Source organism: Schistocerca gregaria, chromosome 3 (assembly GCF_023897955.1).
Source record: "Schistocerca gregaria isolate iqSchGreg1 chromosome 3, iqSchGreg1.2, whole genome shotgun sequence".
In the NCBI taxonomy this organism is placed as follows: Eukaryota; Metazoa; Arthropoda; class Insecta; order Orthoptera; family Acrididae; genus Schistocerca; species Schistocerca gregaria.
In genome coordinates this window covers 103,413,209-103,436,365 of record NC_064922.1, presented here as the reverse complement: position 1 = coordinate 103,436,365, position 23,157 = coordinate 103,413,209, and positions in this window count along the sequence as shown.

The following is a 23,157-nucleotide window of genomic DNA, read 5'->3' as shown; positions in this document are numbered from 1 at the left end:
GATGTGCATCGGAAACTACTACTGGCCCTCCTGGTAACGATCAAAGCGTAGACTGTTCGAGACATTACTCCCATGGAGGAAAGTGCGCATGGCGACTGTTGTATTCAATCCCATTGCAATTTCTGTGTTTTAACAACACTCAGTTAGTCCACAAATTTCAGAATGCCTCCAGATGTGCATTGGAAACTACTACTGGTCTTCCAAGTAACGATCAAAGCGTACACTCTTTGAGACATTACTCCCATGGAGGAAAGTGCCCATGGTGATTGTTGTATTCAATCCCGATGCAATTTCTGTGTTTCATCAATACTTTGAAGAACCACAGATTACAGAATGCCTCCAGATGTGAAACGAAACTACTACTGGTCTCCCAGGGAACGATCAGAGCTTAGAATGTTTGAGACATTACTCCCATGGAGGAAAGTGGGCATGGTGACTGTTGTATTTAATCCCGATGCAATTTCTGTCTTTTATCAACACCCTGGTAGACCACAGATTACAGAATACCTCCAGATGTGCATCAGAAACTACTACTGGTCTTCCAGGGAACGATCAAAGCGTACACTGTTTGAGACATTACTCCCGTGGAGGAATGTGCACATGTTGACTGTTGTATTCAATCCCGATGCAATTTCTGTGTTCATCAACTCTCTGACAGTCCACAGATTACAGAATGCCTCCAGATGTGCATCGAAAACTACTACTGGTATTCCAGGGAACGATCAAAGCGTAGACTGTTTGAGATATCATTCACGTGGGGGAAAGTGCACATGGTGACCGTTGTATTTAATCCCGATGCATTTTCTGTGTTTCATCAACACTCTGATAGTCTACAGATTACAGAACGCCACCAGTTGTGCATCGGAAACCACTACTGGTCTTCCAGGGAACGATCAACGCGTAGACTGTTTGAGACATTACTCCCATGGAGGAAAGTGCGCATGGTGACTGTTGTATTCAATCCGAATGCAATATCTGTGTTTCATCAACACTCTGATAGTCCACAGATTACAGAATGCTACCAGATGTGCATCGGAAACTACTACTGGTCTTCCAGGGAACGATCAAAGCGTAGACTGTTTGAGACATTACTCCCATGGAGGTAAGTGCGCATGGTTACTGTTGTAATCAATTCCGATGCTATTTCTGTGTTTCACCAACACTCTGATAGTCCACAGGTTCCAGAATGCCACCAGATGTGCATCGGAATGTACTACTGGTGTTCCAGGGAACGATCAAAGCGTACACTCTTTGAGACATTTTCCCATGGAGGAAATGCGAGTATTGACTGTTGTATTCAATCCCGTTGCAATTTCTGTGTTTCATGAACACTCTGGTAGTCCACAGATTACAGAACGCCACCAGATGTGTATCGGAGACTACTACTGGTCTTCCAGGAAGGATCAAAGCGTAGACTGTTTGAGACATTACTCCCATGGAAGAATGTGCGCATGGTGACTCTTGTATTCAATCCCGATGCTATTTCTGTGTTTCATCAACTCTCTGATAGTCCACAGAGTACAGAATTCCACCAGATGTGCATCGGAAACTACTACTGGTATTCCAGGGAACGATCAAAGCGTAGACTGTTTGAGATATCACTCACGTGGGGGAAAGTGCACATGGTGACTGTTGTATTTAATCCCGATGCATTTTCAGTGTTTCATCAACACTCTGATAGTCTACAGATTACAGAACGCCACCAGTTGTGCATCGGAAACCACTACTGGTCTTCCAGGGAACGATCAACGCGTAGACTGTTTGAGACATTACTCCCATGGAGGAATGTATGCATGGTGACTGTTGTATTCAATCCCGATGCAATTTCTGTGTTTCATCAACACTCTGATAGTCCACAGATTACAGATTGCCACCAGATGTGCATCGGAAACTACTACTGGTCTTCCTGGGAACGATCAAAGCGTAGACTGTTTGAGACATTACTCCCATGGAGGAAAGTGCGCATGGTGACTGTTGTATTAAATCCCATTGCAATTTCTGTGTTTTATCAACACTCAGTTAGTCCACAAATTTCAGAATGCCTCCAGATGTGCATTGGAAACTACTACTGGTCTTCCTGGAAACGATCAAATCGTAGCCTGTATCAGACATTACTCCCATGGAGGAAAGTGCGGATTGTTACTGTTGTATTCACTCCCGATGCAATTTCTGTTTTTCATCAACACTCTGATAGTCCACAGATTACAGAATGCCTCCAGATGTGCATCGGAAACTACTACTGGTCTTCCAGGGAGCGATCAAAACCTAGACTGTTTGAGACATTACTCCCATGGAGGAATGTGCGCATGGTGACTGTTGTATTCAATCCCGATGCTATTTCTGTGTTTCATCAACTCTCTGATCGTCCACAGATTACAGAATGCCACCAGATGTGCATCGGAATCTACTACTGGTATTCCAGGGAACGATGAAAGCGTAGACTGTTTGAGATATCACTCACGTGGGGGAAAGTGCACATGGTGACCGTTGTATTTAATCCCGATGCATTTTCTGTGTTTCATCAACACTCTGATAGTCTACAGATTACAGAACGCCACCAGTTGTGCATCGGAAACCACTACTGGTCTTCCAGGGAACGATCAACGCGTAGACTGTTTGAGACATTACTCCCATGGAGGAAAGTGCGCATGGTGACTGTTGTATTCAATCCGGATGCAATATCTGTGTTTCATCAACACTCTGATAGTCCACAGATTACAGAATGCTACCAGATGTGCATCGGAAACTACTACTGGTCTTCCAGGGAACGATCAAAGCGTAGACTGTTTGAGACATTACTCCCATGGAGGTAAGTGCGCAATGTGACTGTTGTATTCAATTCCGATGCTATTTCTGTGTTTCACCAACACTCTGATAGTCCACAGGTTACAGAATGCCACCAGATGTGCATCGGAAATTACTACTGGTGTTCCAGGGAACGATCAAAGCGTACACTCTTTGAGACATTTTCCCATGGAGGAAATGCGAGTATTGACTGTTGTATTCAATCCCGTTGCAATTTCTGTGTTTCATGAACACTCTGGTAGTCCACAGATTACAGAACGCCACCAGATGTGTATCGGAGACTACTACTGGTCCTCCAGGAAGGATCAAAGCGTAGACTGTTTGAGACATTACTCCCATGGAAGAAAGTGCGCATGGTGACTCATGTATTCAATCCCGATGCTATTTCTGTGTTTCATCAACTCTCTGATAGTCCACAGAGTACAGAATGCCACCAGATGTGCATCGGAAACTACTACTGGTATTCCAGGGAATGATCAAAGCGTAGACTGTTTGAGATATCACTCACGTGGGGGAAAGTGCACATGGTGACTGTTGTATTTAATCCCGATGCATTTTCTGTGTTTCATCAACACTCTGATAGTCTACAGATTACAGAACGCCACCAGTTGTGCATCGGAAACCACTACTGGTCTTCCAGGGAACGATCAACGCGTAGACTGTTTGAGACATTACTCCCATGGAGGAATGTGCGCATGGTGACTGTTGTATTCAATCCCGATGCAATTTCTGTGTTTCATCAACACTCTGATAGTCCACAGATTACAGATTGCCACCAGATGTGCATCGGAAACTACTACTGGTCTTCCTGGGAACGATCAAAGCGTAGACTGTTTGAGACATTACTCCCATGGAGGTAAGTGTGCATGGTGACTGTTGTATTCAATCCCATTGCAATTTCTGTGTTTTATCAACACTCAGTTAGTCCACAAATTTCAGAATGCCTCCAGATGTGCATTGGAAACTACTACTGGTCTTCCTGGAAACGATCAAATCGTAGACTGTATCAGACATTACTCCCATGGAGGAAAGTGCGGATTGTGACTGTTGTATTCACTCCCGATGCAATTTCTGTTTTCCATCAACACTCTGATAGTCCACAGATTACAGAATGCCTCCAGATGTGCATCGGAAATTACTACTGGTATTCCAAGGAACGATCAAAGCGTACACTCTTTGAGACATTACTCTCATGGAGGAAAGTGCCCATGGTGATTGTGGTATTCAATCCCATTGCAATTTCTGTGTTTTATCTACACTCAGTTAGTCCACAAATTTCAGAATGCCTCCAGATGTGCATTGGAAACTACTACTGGTCTTCCTGGAAACGATCAAATCGTAGACTGTATCAGACATTACTCCCATGGAGGAAAGTGCGGATTGTGACTGTTGTATTCACTCCCGATGCAATTTCTGTGTTTCATCAACACTCTGATAGTCCACAGATTACAGATTGCCACCAGATGTGCATCGGAAACTACTACTGGTCTTCCAGGGAGCGATCAAACCCTAGACTGTTTGAGACATTACTCCCATGGAGGAATGTGCGCATGGTGACTGTTGTATTCAATCCTGAGGCTATATCTGTGTTTCATCAAAACTCTGATAGTCCACAGATTACAGAATGCCACCAGATGTGCATCGGAAATTACTACTGGTATTCCAAGGAACGATCAAAGCGTACACTCTTTGAGACATTACTCCCATGGAGGAAAGTGCCCATGGTGATTGTGGTATTCAATCCCGATGCAATTTCTGTGTTTCATCAATACTTTGAAGAACCACAGATTACAGAATGCCTCCAGATGTGAATCGAAACTACTACTGGTCTTCCAGGGAACGATCAGAACTTAGACTGTTTGAGACATTACTCCCATGGAGGAAAGTGGGCATGGTGACTGTTGTATTCAATCCCGATGCAATTTCTGTGTTTCATCAACACTCTGATAGTCCACAGATTACAGATTGCCACCAGATGTGCATCGGAAACTACTACTGGTCTTCCTGGGAACGATCAAAGCGTAGACTGTTTGAGACATTACTCCCATTGAGGTAAGTGCGCATGGTGACTGTTGTATTCAATCCCATTGCAATTTCTGTGTTTTATCAACACTCAGTTAGTCCACAAATTTCAGAATGCCTCCAGATGTGCATTGGAAACTACTACTGGTCTTCCTGGAAACGATCAAGTCGTAGACTGTATCAGACATTACTCCCATGGAGGAAAGTGCGGATTGTGACTGTTGTATTCACTCCCGATGCAATTTCTGTTTTCCATCAACACTCTGATAGTCCACAGATTACAGAATGCCTCCAGATGTGCATCGGAAACTACTACTGGTCTTCCAGGGAGCGATCAAACCCTAGACTGTTTGAGACATTACTCCCATGGAGGAATGTGCGCATGGTGACTGTTGTATTCAATCCTGAGGCTATATCTGTGTTTCATCAAAACTCTGATAGTCCACAGATTACAGAATGCCACCAGATGTGCATCGGAAATTACTACTGGTATTCCAAGGAACGATCAAAGCGTACACTCTTTGGGACATTACTCTCATGGAGGAAAGTGCCCATGGTGATTGTGGTATTCAATCCCGATGCAATTTCTGTGTTTCATCAATACTTTGAAGAACCACAGATTACAGAATGCCTCCAGATGTGAATCGAAACTACTACTGGTCTTCCAGGGAACGATCAGAACTTAGACTGTTTGAGACATTACTCCCATGGAGGAAAGTGGGCATGGTGACTGTTGTATTTAATCCCGATGCAATTTCTGTCTTTTATCAACACCCGGCTAGACCACAGATTACAGAATACCTCCAGATGTGCATCAGAAACTACTACTGGTCTTCCAGGGAACGATCAAAGCGTAGACTGTTTGAGACATTACTCCCATGGAGGAATGTGCGCATGGTGACTGTTGTATTCAATCCCGATGCTATATCTGTGTTTCATCAACTCTCTGATAGTCCACAGATTACAGAATGCCACCAGATGTGCATCGGAAACTACTACTGGTATTCCAGGGAACGATCAAAGCGTAGACTGTTTGAGATATCACTCACGTGGGGGAAAGTGCACATGGTGACCGTTGTATTTAATCCCGATGCATATTCTGTGTTTCATCAACACTCTGATAGTCTACAGATTACAGAACGCCACCAGTTGTGCATCGGAAACGACTACTGGTCTTCCAGGGAACGATCACCGCGTAGACTGTTTGAGACATTACTCCCATGGAGGAAAGTGCGCATGGTGACTGTTGTATTCAATCCGGATGCAATATCTGTGTTTCATCAACACTCTGATAGTCCACAGATTACAGAATGCTACCAGATGTGCATCGGAAAATACTACTGGTCTTCCAGGGAACGATCAGAGCGTAGACTGTTTGAGACATTACTCCCATGGAGGTAAGTGCGCATGGTGACTGTTGTATTCAATTCCGATGCTAGTACTGTGTTTCACCAACACTCTGATAGTCCACAGGTTACAGAATGCCACCAGATGTGCATCGGAAATTACTACTGGTGTTCCAGGGAACGATCAAAGCGTACACTCTTTGAGACATTTTCCCATGGAGGAAATGCGAGTATTGACTGTTGTATTCAATCCCGTTGCAATTTCTGTGTTTCATGAACACTCTGGTAGTCCACAGATTACAGAACGCCACCAGATGTGTATCGGAGACTACTACTGGTCTTCCAGGAAGGATCAAAGCGTAGACTGTTTGAGACATTACTCCCATGGAAGAAAGTGCGCATGGTGACTCTTGTATTCAATCCCGATGCTATTTCTGTGTTTCATCAACTCTCTGATAGTCCACAGAGTACAGAATGCCACCAGATGTGCATCGGAAACTACTACTGGTATTCCAGGGAACGATCAAAGCGTAGACTGTTTGAGATATCACTCACGTGGGGGAAAAAGCACATGGTGACTGTTGTATTTAATCCCGATGCATTTTCTGTGTTTCATCAACACTCTGATAGTCTACAGATTACAGAACGCCACCAGTTGTGCATCGGAAACCACTACTGGTCTTCCAGGGAACGATCAACGCGTAGACTGTTTGAGACATTACTCCCATGGAGGAATGTGCGCATGGTGACTGTTGTATTCAATCCCGATGCAATTTCTGTGTTTCATCAACACTCTGATAGTCCACAGATTACAGATTGCCACCAGATGTGCATCGGAAACTACTACTGGTCTTCCTGGGAACGATCAAAGCGTAGACTGTTTGAGACATTACTCCCGTGGAGGAAAGTGCGCATGGTGACTGTTGTATTCAATCCCATTGCAATTTCTATGTTTTATCAACACTCAGTTAGTCCACTAATTTCAGAATGCCTCCAGATGTGCATTGGAAACTACTACTGGTCTTCCTGGAAACGATCAAATCGTAGACTGTATCAGACATTACTCCCATGGAGGAAAGTGCGGATTGTGACTGTTGTATTCACTCCCGATGCAATTTCTGTTTTTCATCAACACTCTGACAGTCCACAGATTACAGAATGCCTCCAGATGTGCAACGGAAACTACTACTGATCTTCCAGGGAGCGATCAAACCCTAGACTGTTTGAGACATTACTCCCATGGAGGAAAGTGCGCATGGTGACTGTTGTATTCAATCATGATGCTATATCTGTGTTTCATCAACACTCTGATTGTCCACAGATTACAGAATGCCACCATATGTGCATCGGAAATTACTACTGGTCTTCCAAGGAACGATCAAAGCGTATACTCTTTGAGACATTACTCCCATGGAGGAAAGTGCCCATGGTGATTGTTGTATTCAATCCCGATGCAATTTCTGTGTTTCATCAATACATTGAAGAACCACAGATTACAGAATGCCTCCAGATGTGAATCGAAACTACTACTGGTCTTCCAGGGAACGATCAGAGCTTAGACTGTTTGAGACATTACTCCCATGGAGGGAAGTGGGCATGGTGACTGTTGTATTTAATCCCGATGCAATTTCTGTCTTTTATCAACACCCGGCTAGACCACAGATTACAGAATACCTCCAGATGTGCATCAGAAACTACTACTGGTCTTCCAGGGAACGATCAAAGTGTAGACTGTTTGAGACATTACTCCCATGGAGGAATGTGCGCATGGTGACTGTTGTATTCAATCCCGATGCTATATCTGTGTTTCATCAACTCTCTGATAGTCCACAGATTACAGAATGCCACCAGATGTGCATCGGAAACTACTACTGGTATTCCAGGGAACGATCAAAGCGTAGACTGTTTGAGATATCACTCACGTGGGGGAAAGTGCACATGGTGACCGTTGTATTTAATCCCGATGCATATTCTGTGTTTCATCAACACTCTGATAGTCTACAGATTACAGAACGCCACCAGTTGTGCATCGGAAACGACTACTGGTCTTCCAGGGAACGATCAACGCGTAGACTGTTTGAGACATTACTCCCATGGAGGAAAGTGCGCATGGTGACTGTTGTATTCAATCCGGATGCAATATCTGTGTTTCATCAACACTCTGATAGTCCACAGATTACAGAATGCTACCAGATGTGCATCGGAAAATACTACTGGTCTTCCAGGGAACGATCAGAGCGTAAACTGTTTGAGACATTACTCCCATGGAGGTAAGTGCGCATGGTGACTGTTGTATTCAATTCCGATGCTAGTTCTGTGCTTCACCAACACTCTGATAGTCCACAGGTTACAGAATGCCACCAGATGTGCATCGGAAATTACTACTGGTGTTCCAGGGAACGATTAAAGCGTACACTCTTTGAGACATTTTCCCATGGAGGAAATGCGAGTATTGACTGTTGTATTCAATCCCGTTGCAATTTCTGTGTTTCATGAACACTCTGGTAGTCCACAGATTACACAACGCCACCAGATGTGTATCGGAGACTACTACTGGTCTTCCAGGAAGGATCAAAGCGTAGACTGTATATACTACTGGTCTTCCAGGGAACGATCAGAGCGTAGACTGTTTGAGACATTACTCCCATGGAGGTAAGTGCGCATGGTGACTGTTGTATTCAATTCCGATGCTAGTTCTGTGTTTCACCAACACTCTGATAGTCCACATAGTACAGAATGCCACCAGATGTGCATCGGAAACCACTACTGGTCTTCCAGGGAACGATCAACGCGTAGACTGTTTGAGACATTACTCCCATGGAGGAATGTGCGCATGGTGACTGTTGTATTCATTCCCGATGCAATTTCTGTGTTTCTTCAACACTCTGATAGTCCACAGATTACGGATTGCCACCAGATGTGCATCGGAAACTACTACTGGTCTTCCTGGAAGGATCAAAGCGTAGACTGTTTGAGATATTACTGACATGGAAGAAAGTGCGCATGGTGACTCTTGTATTCAATCCCGATGCTATTTCTGCGTTTCATCAACAATCTGATAGTCCACAGATTTCAGAATGCCACCAGATGTGCATCGGAAACTACTACTGGTATTCCAGGGAACGATCAAAGCGGAGACTGTTTGAGACATTACTCCCAAGGAGGAAAGTGCTCATGATGACTGTTGTATTCAATCCCGATGCTATTTCTGTTTTTCATCAACACTCTGGTAGTCCACCGATTACAGAATGCCATTAGATGTGCATCGGAAACTACTACTGGTCTTCCAGATAACGATCAAAGCGTAGACTGTTTGAAAATTACTCCCATGGAGGAAAGTGCGCATGGTGACTGTTGTATTCAATCCCGATGGAATTTCTGTGTTTCATCAACACTCTGATAGTCCACAGATTACAGAATGCCTCCAGATATGCATCGAAAACCACTACTGGTCTTCAGGGGAACAATCAAAACGTAGACTGCTTGAGACATTACTCCCATGGAGGAAAGTGCGCATGGTGACTGTTGTATTCAATCCCGATGCAATTTCTGTGTTTCATCAACACTCTGGTAGTCCACAGATTACAGAATGCCACCAAATGTCCATCGGAAACTGCTACTTTTCTTCCAGGGAACGATCAAAGCGTAGACTGTTTGAGACGTTACTCCCATGGGTGAAAGTGCGCATGGTGACTGTTGTATTCAATCCCGATGCTATTTCTGTGTTTCATCAACACTCTGATAGTCCACAGATTACAGAATGCCACCAGATGTGCATCGGAAACTACTACTGGTCGTCCAGGAAACGATCAAAGGGTAGAATGTTTCAGACGTTACTCCCATGGAGGAAAGTGCGGATGGTGACCGTTGTATTCAATCCCGATGCAATTTCTGTGTTTATTCAACACTCTGATAGTCCATAGATTACAGAGTGCCACCAGATGTGCATCGGAAACTTCTACTGGTCTTCCAGGGAATGATCAAAGCGTAGACTGTTTGAGACATTACTAGCATGGAGGAATGTGCGCATGGTGACTGTTGTGTTCAATCCCGATGCAATTTCTGTGTTTCATCAACACACTGATAGTCCAGAGATTACAGAATGCCTCCAGATGTGCATCGGAAACTACTACTGGTCTTCCAGGGAACGATCAAAACGTAGACTGTTTGAGACATTACTCCCATGGAGGAAAGTGCGCATGGTGACTGTTGTATTCAATCCGGATGCAATATCTGTGTTTCATCAACACTCTGATAGTATACAGATTACAGAATGCTACCAGATGTGCATCGGAAACTACTACTGGTCTTCCAGGGAACGATCAAAGCGTGGACTGTTTGAGACATTACTCCCATGGAGGTAAGTGCGCATGGTGACTGTTGTATTCAATCCAGATGCTATTTCTGTGTTTCACCAACGCTCTGATAGTCCACAGATTACAGAATGCCACCAGATGTGCATCGGAAATTACTACTGGTCTTCCAAGGAACGATCAAAGCGTACACTCTTTGAGACATTACTCCCATGGAGGAAAGTGCCCATGGTGATTGTTGTATTCAATCCCGATGCAATTTCTGTGTTTCATCAATACTTTGAAGAACCACAGATTACAGAATGCCTCCAGATGTGAATCGAAACTGCTACTGGTCTTCCAGGGAACGATCAGAGCTTAGACTGTTTGAGACATTACTCCCATGGAGGAAAGTGGGCATGGTGACTGCTGTATTTAATCCCGTTGCAATTTCTGTCTTTTATCAACACCCGGCTAGACCACAGATTACAGAATACCTCCAGATGTGCATCAGAAACTACTACTGGTCTTCCAGGGAACGATCAAAGCGTAGACTGTTTGAGACATTACTCCCATGGAGGAATGTGCGCATGTTGACTGTTGTATTCAATCCCGATGCAATTTCTGTGTTCATCAACTCTCTGATAGTCCACAGATTACAGAATGCCTCCAGATGTGCATCTTAAACTACTACTGGTATTCCAGGGAACGATCAAAGCGTAGACTGTTTGAGACATTACTCCCATGGAGGAAAGTGCGCATGGTGACTGTTGTATTCAATCCGGATGCAATATCTGTGTTTCATCAACACTCTGATAGTCCACAGATTACAGAATGCTACCAGATGTGCATCGGAAACTACTACTGGTCTTCCAGGGAGCGACCAAACCCTAGACTGTTTGAGACATTACTCCCATGGAGGAAAGTGCGCATTGTGACTGTTGTATTCAATCCCGATGCTATTTCTGTGTTTCACCAACGCTCTGATAATCCACAGATTACAGAATGCCACCAGATGTGCATCGGAAATTACTACTGGTCTTCCAAGGAACGATCAAAGCGTACACTCTTTGAGACATTACTCCCATGGAGAAAAGTGCCCATGGTGATTGTTGTATTCAATCCCGATGCAATTTCTTTGTTTCATCAATACTTTGAAGAACCACAGAATACAGAATGCCTCCAGATGTGAATCGAAACTGCTACTGGTCTTCCAGGGAACGATCAGAGCTTAGACTGTTTGAGACATTACTCCCATGGAGGAAAGTGGGCATGGTGACTGTTGTATTTTATCCCGATGCAATTTCTGTCTTTTATCAACACCCGGCTAGACCACAGATTACAGAATACCTCCAGATGTGCATCAGAAACTACTACTGGTCTTCCAGGGAACGATCAAAGCGTAGACTGTTTGAGACATTACTCCCATGGAGGAATGTGCGCATGTTGCCTGTTGTATTCAATCCCGATGCAATTTCTGTGTTCATCAACTCTCTGATAGTCCACAGATTACAGAATGCCTCCAGATGTGCATCTTAAACTACTACTGGTATTCCAGGGAACGATCAAAGCGTAGACTGTTTGAGATATCACTCACGTGGGGGAAAGTGCACATGGTGACTGTTGTATTTAATCCCGATGAATTTTCTGTGTTTCATCAACACTCTGATAGTCTACAGATTACAGAACGCCACCAGTTGTGCATCGGAAACCACTACTGGTCTTCCAGGGAACGATCAACGCGTAGACTGTTTGAGACATTACTTCCATGGAGGAAAGTGCGCATGGTGACTGTTGTATTCAATCCCGATGCATTCTCTGTGTTTCATCAACACTCTGATAGACCACAGATTACAGAATGCCACCAGTTGTGCATCGGAAACAACTACTGGTCTTCCAGGGAACGATCAACGCGTAGACTGTTTGAGACATTACTCCCATGGAGGAAAGTGCGCATGGTGACTGTTGTATTCAATCCGGATGCAATATCTGTGTTTCATCAACACTCTGATAGTCCACAGATTACAGAATGCTACCAGATGTGCATCGGAAACTACTACTGGTCTTCCAGGGAACGATCAAAGCGTAGACTGTTTGAGACATTACTCCCATGGAGGTAAGTGCGCATGGTGACTGTTGTATTCAATTCCGATGCTATTTCTGTGTTTCACCAACACTCTGATAGTCCACAGGTTACAGAATGCCACCAGACGTGCATCGGAAATTACTACTGGTGTTCCAGGGAACGATCAAAGCGTACACTCTTTGAGACATTTTCCCATGGAGGAAATGCGAGTATTGACTGTTGTATTCAATCCCGTTGCAATTTCTGTGTTTCATGAACACTCTGGTAGTATACAGATTACAGAACGCCACCAGATGTGTATCGGAGACTACTACTGGTCTTCCAGGAAGGATCAAAGCGTAGACTGTTTGAGACATTACTCCCATGGAAGAAACTGCGCATGGTGACTCTTGTATTCAATCCCGATGCTATTTCTGTGTTTCATCAACTCTCTGATAGTCCACAGAGTACAGAATGCCACCAGATGTGCATCGGAAACTACTACTGGTATTCCAGGGAACGATCAAAGCGTAGACTGTTTGAGATATCACTCACGTGGGGGAAAGTGCACATGGTGACTGTTGTATTTAATCCCGATGAATTTTCTGTGTTTCATCAACACTCCGATAGTCTACAGATTACAGAACGCCACCAGTTGTGCATCGGAAACCACTACTGGTCTTCCAGGGAACGATCAACGCGTAGACTGTTTGAGACATTACTCCCATGGAGGAATGTGCGCATGGTGACTGTTGTATGCAATCCCGATGCAATTTCTGTGTTTCATCAACACTCTGATAGTCCACAGATTACAGATTGCCACCAGATGTGCATCGGAAACTACTACTGGTCTTCCTGGGAACGATCAAAGCGTTGACTGTTTGAGACATTACTCCCATGGAGGAAAGTGCGCATGGTGAATGTTGTATTCAATCCCATTGCAATTTCTGTGTTTTATCAACACTCAGTTAGTCCACAAATTTCAGACTGCCTCTAGATGTGCATTGGAAACTACTACTGGTCTTCCTGGAAACGATCAAATCGTAGACTGTATCAGACATTACTCCCAAGGAGGAAAGTGCGGATTGTGACTGTTGTATTCACTCCCGATGCAATTTCTGTTTTTCATCAACACTCTGATAGTCCACAGATTACAGAATGCCTCCAGATGTGCATCGGAAACTACTACTGGTCTTCCAGGGAGCGATCAAACCCTAGACTGTTTGAGACATTACTCCCATGGAGGAAAGTGCGCATTGTGACTGTTGTATTCAATCCCGATGCTATTTCTGTGTTTCACCAACGCTCTGATAATCCACAGATTACAGAATGCCACCAGATGTGCATCGGAAATTACTACTGGTCTTCCAAGGAACGATCAAAGCGTACACTCTTTGAGACATTACTCCCATGGAGAAAAGTGCCCATGGTGATTGTTGTATTCAATCCCGATGCAATTTCTTTGTTTCATCAATACTTTGAAGAACCACAGATTACAGAATGCCTCCAGATGTGAATCGAAACTGCTACTGGTCTTCCAGGGAACGATCAGAGCTTAGACTGTTTGAGACATTACTCCCATGGAGGAAAGTGGGCATGGTGACTGTTGTATTTTATCCCGATGCAATTTCTGTCTTTTATCAACACCCGGCTAGACCACAGATTACAGAATACCTCCAGATGTGCATCAGAAACTACTACTGGTCTTCCAGGGAACGATCAAAGCGTAGACTGTTTGAGACATTACTCCCATGGAGGAATGTGCGCATGTTGACTGTTGTATTCAATCCCGATGCAATTTCTGTGTTCATCAACTCTCTGATAGTCCACAGTTTACAGAATGCCTCCAGATGTGCATCTTAAACTACTACTGGTATTCCAGGGAACGATCAAAGCGTAGACTGTTTGAGATATCACTCACGTGGGGGAAAGTGCACATGGTGACTGTTGTATTTAATCCCGATGAATTTTCTGTGTTTCATCAACACTCTGATAGTCTACAGATTACAGAACGCCACCAGTTGTGCATCGGAAACCACTACTGGTCTTCCAGGGAACGATCAACGCGTAGACTGTTTGAGACATTACTTCCATGGAGGAAAGTGCGCATGGTGACTGTTGTATTCAATCCCGATGCATTCTCTGTGTTTCATCAACACTCTGATAGTCCACAGATTACAGAATGCCACCAGTTGTGCATCGGAAACAACTACTGGTCTTCCAGGGAACGATCAACGCGTAGACTGTTTGAGACATTACTCCCATGGAGGAAAGTGCGCATGGTGACTGTTGTATTCAATCCGGATGCAATATCTGTGTTTCATCAACACTCTGATAGTCCACAGATTACAGAATGCTACCAGATGTGCATCGGAAACTACTACTGGTCTTCCAGGGAACGATCAAAGCGTAGACTGTTTGAGACATTACTCCCATGGAGGTAAGTGCGCATGGTGACTGTTGTATTCAATTCCGATGCTATTTCTGTGTTTCACCAACACTCTGATAGTCCACAGGTTACAGAATGCCACCAGATGTGCATCGGAAATTACTACTGGTGTTCCAGGGAACGATCAAAGCGTAGACTGTTTGAGATATCACTCACGTGGGGGAAAGTGCACATGGTGACTGTTGTATTTAATCCCGATGCATTTTCTATGTTTCATCAACACTCCGATAGTCTACAGATTACAGAACGCCACCAGTTGTGCATCGGAAACCACTACTGGTCTTCCAGGGAACGATCAACGCGTAGACTGTTTGAGACATTACTCCCATGGAGGAATGTGCGCATGGTGACTGTTGTATGCAATCCCGATGCAATTTCTGTGTTTCATCAACACTCTGATAGTCCACAGATTACAGATTGCCACCAGATGTGCATCGGAAACTACTACTGGTCTTCCTGGGAACGATCAAAGCGTTGACTGTTTGAGACATTACTCCCATGGAGGAAAGTGCGCATGGTGAATGTTGTATTCAATCCCATTGCAATTTCTGTGTTTTATCAACACTCAGTTAGTCCACAAATTTCAGACTGCCTCCAGATGTGCATTGGAAACTACTACTGGTCTTCCTGGAAACGATCAAATCGTAGACTGTATCAGACATTACTCCCAAGGAGGAAAGTGCGGATTGTGACTGTTGTATTCACTCCCGATGCAATTTCTGTTTTTCATCAACACTCTGATAGTCCACAGATTACAGAATGCCTCCAGATGTGCATCGGAAACTACTACTGGTCTTCCAGGGAGCGATCAAACCCTAGACTGTTTGAGACATTACTCCCATGGAGGAAAGTGCGCATGGTGACTGTTGTATTCAATCCCGATGCTATTTCTGTGTTTCACCAACACTTTGATAGTCCACAGATTACAGAATGCCACCAGATGTGCATCGGAAATTACTTCTGGTCTTCCAAGGAACGATCAAAGCGTACACTCTTTGAGACATTATTCCCATGGAGGAAAGTGCCCATGGTGATTGTTGTATTCAATCCCGATGCAATATCTGTGTTTCATCAATACTTTGAAGAACCACAGATTACAGAATGCCTCCAGATGTGAATCGAAACTGCTACTGGTCTTCCAGGGAACGATCAGAGCTTAGACTGTTTGAGACATTACTCCCATGGAGGAAAGTGGGCATGGTGACTGTTGTATTTAATCCCGATGCAATTTCTGTCTTTTATCAACACCCGGCTAGACCACAGATTACAGAATACCACCAGATGTGCATCAGAAACTACTACTGGTCTTCCAGGGAACGATCAAAGCGTAGACTGTTTGAGACATTACTCCCATGGAGGAATGTGCGCATGTTGACTGTTGTATTCAATCCCGATGCAATTTCTATGTTCATCAACTCTCTGATAGTCCACAGATTACAGAATGCCTCCAGATGTGCATCGAAAACTACAACTGGTATTCCAGGGAACGATCAAAGCGTAGACTGTTTGAGACATTACTCCCATGGAGGTAAGTGCGCATGGTGACTGTTGTATTCAATCCCGATGCTATTTCTGTGTTTCATCAACTCTCTGATAGTCCACAGATTACAGAATGCCACCAGATGTGCATCGGAAACTACTACTGGTATTCCAGGGAACGATCAAAGCGTAGACTGTTTGAGATATCACTCACGTGGGGGAAAGTGCACATGGTGACTGTTGTATTTAATCCCGATGCATTTTCTGTGTTTCATCAACACTCTGATAGTCTACAGATTACAGAACGCCACCAGTTGTGCATCGGAAACCACTACTGGTCTTCCAGGGAACGATCAAAGCGTAGACTGTTTGAGACATTACTCCCATGGAGGAAAGTGCGCATGGTGACTGTTGTATTCAATTCCGATGCTATTTCTATGTTTCACCAACACTCTGATAGTCCACAGGTTACAGAATGCCACCAGATGTGCATCGGAAATTACTACTGGTGTTCCAGGGAACGATCAAAGCGTACACTCTGTGAGACATTTTCCCATGGAGGATATGCGAGTATTGACTGTTGTATTCAATCCCGTTGCAATTTCTGTGTTTCATGAACACTCAGTTAGTCCACAAATTTCAGACTGCCTCCAGATGTGCATTGGAAACTACTACTGGTCTTCCTGGAAACGATCAAATCGTAGACTGTATCAGACATTACTCCCATGGAGGAAAGTGCGGATTGTGACTGTTGTATTCACTCCCGATGCAATTTGTGTTTTTCATCAACACTCTGATAGTCCACAGATTACAGAATGCCTCCAGATGTGCATCGGAAACTACTACTGGTCTTCCAGGGAGCGATCAAACCCTAGACTGTTTGAGACATTACTCCCATGGAGGAAAGTGCGCATGGTGACTGTTGTATTCAATCACGATGCTATTTCTGTGTTTCACCAACACTCCGATAGTCCACAGATTACAGAATGCCACCAGATGTGCATCGGAAATTACTACTGGTCTTCCAAGGAACGATCAAAGCGTACACTCTTTGGGACATTACTCCCATGGAGGAAAGTGCCCATGGTGATTGTTGTATTCATTCCCGATGCAATTTCTGTGTTTCATCAATACATTGAAGAACCACAGATTACAGAATGCCTCCAGATGTGAATCGAAACTGCTACTGGTCTTCCAGGGAACGATCAGAGCTTAGACTGTTTGAGACATTACTCCCATGGAGGAAAGTGGGCATGGTGACTGTTGTATTTAATCCCGATGCAATTTCTGTCTTTTATCAACACCCGGCTAGACCACAGATTACAGAATACCTCCAGATGTGCATCAGAAACTACTACTGGTCTTCCAGGGAACGATCAAAGCGTAGCCTGTTTGAGACATTACTCCCATGGAGGAATGTGCGCATGTTGACTGTTGTATTCAATCCCGATGCAATTTCTATGTTCATCAACTCTCTCATAGTCCACAGATTACAGAATGCCTCCAGATGTGCATCGAAAACTACAACTGGTATTCCAGGGAACGATCAAAGCGTAGACTGTTTGAGACATTACTCCCATGGAGGTAAGTGCGGATGGTGACTGTTGTATTCAATCCCGATGCTATTTCTGTGTTTCATCAACTCTCTGATAGTCCACAGATTACAGAATGCCACCAGATGTGCATCGGAAACTACTACTGGTATTCCAGGGAACGATCAAAGCGTAGACTGTTAGAGATATCACTCACGTGGGGGAAAGTGCACATGGTGACTGTTGTATTTAATCCCGATGCATTTTCTGTGTTTCATCAACACTCTGATAGTCTACAGATTACAGAACGCCACCAGTTGAGCATTGGAAACCACTACTGGTCTTCCAGGGAACGATCAACGCGTAGACTGTTTGAGACATTACTCCCATGGAGGAAAGTGCGCATGGTGACTGTTGTATTCAATCCGGATGCAATATCTGTGTTTCAGCAACACTCTGATAGTCCACAGATTACAGAATGCTACCAGATGTGCATCGGAAACTACTGCTGGTCTTCCAGGGAACGATCAAAGCGTAGACTGTTTGAGACATTACTCCCATGGAGGAAAGTGCGCAAGGTGACTGTTGTATTCAATCCCATTGCAATTTCTGTGTTTTATCAACACTCAGTTAGTCCACAAATTTCAGAATGCCTCCAGATGTGCATTGGAAACTACTACTGGTCTTCCTGGAAACCATCAAATCGTAGACTGTATCAGACATTACTCCCATGGAGGAAAGTGCGGATTGTGACTGTTGTATTCACTCCCGATGCAATTTCTGTTTTTCATCAACACTCTGATAGTCCACAGATTACAGAATGCCTCCAGATGTGCATCGGAAACTACTACTGGTCTTCCAGGGAGCGATCAAATCCTAGACTGTTTGAGACATTACTCCCATGGAGGAAAGTGCACATGGTGACTGTTGTATTCAATCTCGATGCTATATCTGTGTTTCATCAACACTCTGATAGTCCACAGATTACAGAATGCCACCAGATGTGCATCGGAAATTACTACTGGTCTTCCAAGGAACGATCAAAGCGTACACTCTTTGAGACATTACTCCCATGGAGGAAAGTGCTCATGGTGATTGTTGTATTCAATCCCGATGCAATTTCTGTGTTTCATCAATACTTAGAAGAACCACAGATTACAGAATGCCTCCAGATGTGAATCGAAACTACTACTGGTCTTCCAGGGAACGATCAGAGCTTAGACTGTTTGAGACATTACTCCCATGGAGGAAAGTGGGCATGGTGACTGTTGTATTTAATCCCGATGCAATTTCTGTCTTTTACCAACACCCGGCTAGACCACAGATTACAGAATACCTCCCGATGTGCATCAGAAACTACTACTGGTCTTCCAGGGAACGATCAAAGCGTAGACTGTTTGAGACATTACTTCCATGGAGGAATGTGCGCATGTTGCCTGTTGTATTCAATCCCGATGCAATTTCTGTGTTCATCAACTCTCTGATAGTCCACAGATTACAGAATGCCTCCAGATGTGCATCGAAAACTACTACTGGTATTCCAGGGAACGATCAAAGCGTAGACTGTTTGAGACATTACTCCCATGGAGGTAAGTGTGCATGGTGACTGTTGTATTCAATCCCGTTGCAATTTCTGTGTTTCATGAACACTCTGGTAGTCCACAGATTACAGAACGCCACCAGATGTGTATCGGAGACTACTACTGGTCTTCCAGGAAGGATCAAAGCGTAGACTGTTTGAGACATTACTCCCATGGAAGAAAGTGCGCATGGTGACTCTTGTATTCAATCCCGATAGTATTTCTGCGTTTCATCAACACTCTGATAGTCCACAGATTACAGAATGCCACACAGATGTGCATCGGAAACTACTACTGGTCTTCCAGGGAATGATCAAAGCGTAGACTGTTTGAAACATTACCCCCATGGAGGAATGTGCGCATGGTGACTGTTGTATTCAATCCCGATGCTATTTCTGTGTTTCGTCAACTCTCTGATAGTCCACAGATTACAGAATGCCACCAGATGTGCATCGGAAACTACTACTGGTATTCCAGGGAACGATCAAAGCGTAGACTGTTTGAGATATCACTCACGTGGGGGAAAGTGCACATGGTGACTGTTGTATTTAATCCCGATGCATTTTCTGTGTTTCATCAACACTCTGATAGTCTACAGATTACAGAACTCCACCAGTTGTGCATCGGAAACCACTACTGTTCTTTCAGGGAACGATCAACGCGTAGACTGTTTGAGACATTACTCCCATGGAGGAAAGTGCGCATGGTGACTGTTGTATTCAATCCGGATGCAATATCTGTGTTTCATCAACACTCTGATAGTCCACAGATTACAGAATGCTACCAGATGTGCATCGGAAACTACTACTGGTCTTCCTGGGAACGATCAAAGCGTAGACTGTTTGAGACATTACTCCCATGGAGGTAAGTGCGCATGGTGACTGTTGTATTCAATTCCGATGCTATTTCTGTATTCACCAACACTCTGATAGTCCACAGGTTACAGAATGCCACCAGATGTGCATTGGAAATTACTACTGGTGTTCCAGGGAACGATCAAAGCGTACACCCTTTGAGACATTTTCCCATGTAAGAAATGCGAGTATTGACTGTTGTATTCAATCCCGTTGATATTTCTGTGTTTCATGAACACTCTGGTAGTCCACAGATTACAGAACGCCACCAGATGTGTATCGGAGACTACTACTGGTCTTCCAGGAAGGATCAAAGCGTAGACTGTTTGAGACATTACTCCCATGGAAGAAAGTGCGCATGGTGACTCCTGTATTCAATCCCGATGCTATTTCTGTGTTTCATCAACTCTCTGATAGTCCACAGAGTACAGAATGCCAGCAGATATGCATCGGAAACTACTACTGGTATTCCAGGGAACGATCAAAGCGTAGACTGTTTGAGATATCACTCACGTGGGGGAAAGTGCACATGGTGACTGTTGTATTTAATCCCGATGCATTTTCTGTGTTTCATCAACACTCTGATAGTCTACAGATTACAGAACGCCACCAGTTGTGCATCGGAAACCACTACTGGTCTTCCAGGGAACGATCAACGCGTAGACTGTTTGAGACATTACTCCCATGGAGGAAAGTGCGCATGGTGACTGTTGTATTCAATCCGGATGCAATATCTGTGTTTCATCAACACTCTGATAGTCCACAGATTACAGAATGCTACCAGATGTGCATCGGAAACTACTACTGGTCTTCCAGGGAACGATCAAAGCGTAGACTGTTTGAGACATTACTCCCATGGAGGTAAGTGCGCATGGTGACTGTTGTATTCAATTCCGATGCTATTTCTGTGTTTCACCAACACTCTGATAGTCCACAGGTTACAGAATGCCACCAGATTTGCATCGGAAATTACTACTGGTGTTCCAGGGAACGATCAAACCGTACACTCTTTAAGACATTTTCCCATGGAGCAAATGCGAGTATTGACTGTTGTATTCAATCCCGTTGCAATTTCTGTGTTTCATGAACACTCTGGTAGTCCACAGATTACAGAACGCCACCAGATGTGTATCGGAGACTACTACTGGTCTTCCAGGAAGGATCAAAGCGTAGACTGCTGAGACATTACTTCCATGGAAGAAAGTGCGCATGGTGACTCTTGTATTCAATCCCGAAGCTATTTCTGTGTTTCATCAACTCTCTGATAGTCCACAGAGTACAGAATGCCACCAGATCTGCATCGGAAACTTCTACTGGTATTCCAGGGAACGATCAAAGCGTAGACTGTTTGAGATATCACTCACGTGGGGGAAAGTGCACATGGTGACTGTTGTATTTAATCCCGATGCATTTTCTGTGTTTCATCAACACTCTGATAGTCTACAGATTACAGAACGCCACCAGTTGTGCATCGGAAACCACTACTGGTCTTCCAGGGAACGATAAACGCGTAGACTGTTTGAGACATTACTCCCATGGAGGAATGTGCGCATGGTGACTGTTGTATTCAATCCCATTGCAATTTCTGTGTTTTATCAACACTCAGTTAGTCCACAAATTTCAGAATGCCTCCAGATGTGCATCGGAAACTACTACTGGTCTTCCAGGGAGCGGTCAAACCCTAGACTGTTTGAGACATTACTCCCATGGAGGAAAGTGCGCATGGTGACTGTTGTATTCAATCCCGATGCTATATCTGTGTTTCATCAACACTCTGATAGTCCACAGATTACAGAATGCCACCAGATGTGCATCGGAAACTACTACTGGTATTCCAGGGAAAGATCAAAGCGTAGACTGTTTGAGACATTACTCCCAATGAGGAAAGTGCTCATGATGACTGTTGTATTCAATCCCGATGCTATTTCTGTTTTTCATCAACACTCTGGTAGTCCGCAGATTACAGAATGCCACCAGATGTCCATCGGAAACTACTACTGGTCTTCCAGGGAACGATCAAAGCGTAGACTGTTTGAAAATTACTCCTATGGAGGAAAGTGCGCATGGTGACTGTTGTATTCAATCCCGATGGAATTTCTGTGTTTCATCAACACTCTGATAGTCCACAGATTACAGAATGCCTCCAGATGTGCATCGAAAACTACTACTGGTCTTCAGGGGAACAATCAAAACGTAGACTGCTTTAGACATTACTCCCATGGAGGAAAGTGCGCATGGTGACTGTTGTATTCAATCCCGATGCAATTTCTGTGTTTCATCAACACTCTGGTAGTCCGCAGATTACAGAATGCCACCAGATGTCCATCGGAAACTACTACTGGTCTTCCAGGGAACGATCAAAGCGTAGACTGTTTGAGACGTTACTCCCATGGAGGAATGTGCGCATGGTGACTGTTGTGTTCAATCGCGATGCAATTTCTGTGTTTTATCAACACTCAGTTAGTCCACAAATTTCAGAATGCCTCCAGATGTGCATCGGAAACTACTACTGGTCTTCCAGGGAGCGGTCAAACCCTAGACTGTTTGAGACATTACTCCCATGGTGGAAAGTGCGCATGGTGACTGTTGTATTCAATCCCGATGCTATATCTGTGTTTCATCAACACTCTGATAGTCCACAGATTACAGAATGCCACACAGATGTGCATCGGAAACTACTACTGGTCTTCCAGGGAATGATCAAAGCGTAGACTGTTTGAGACATTACCCCCA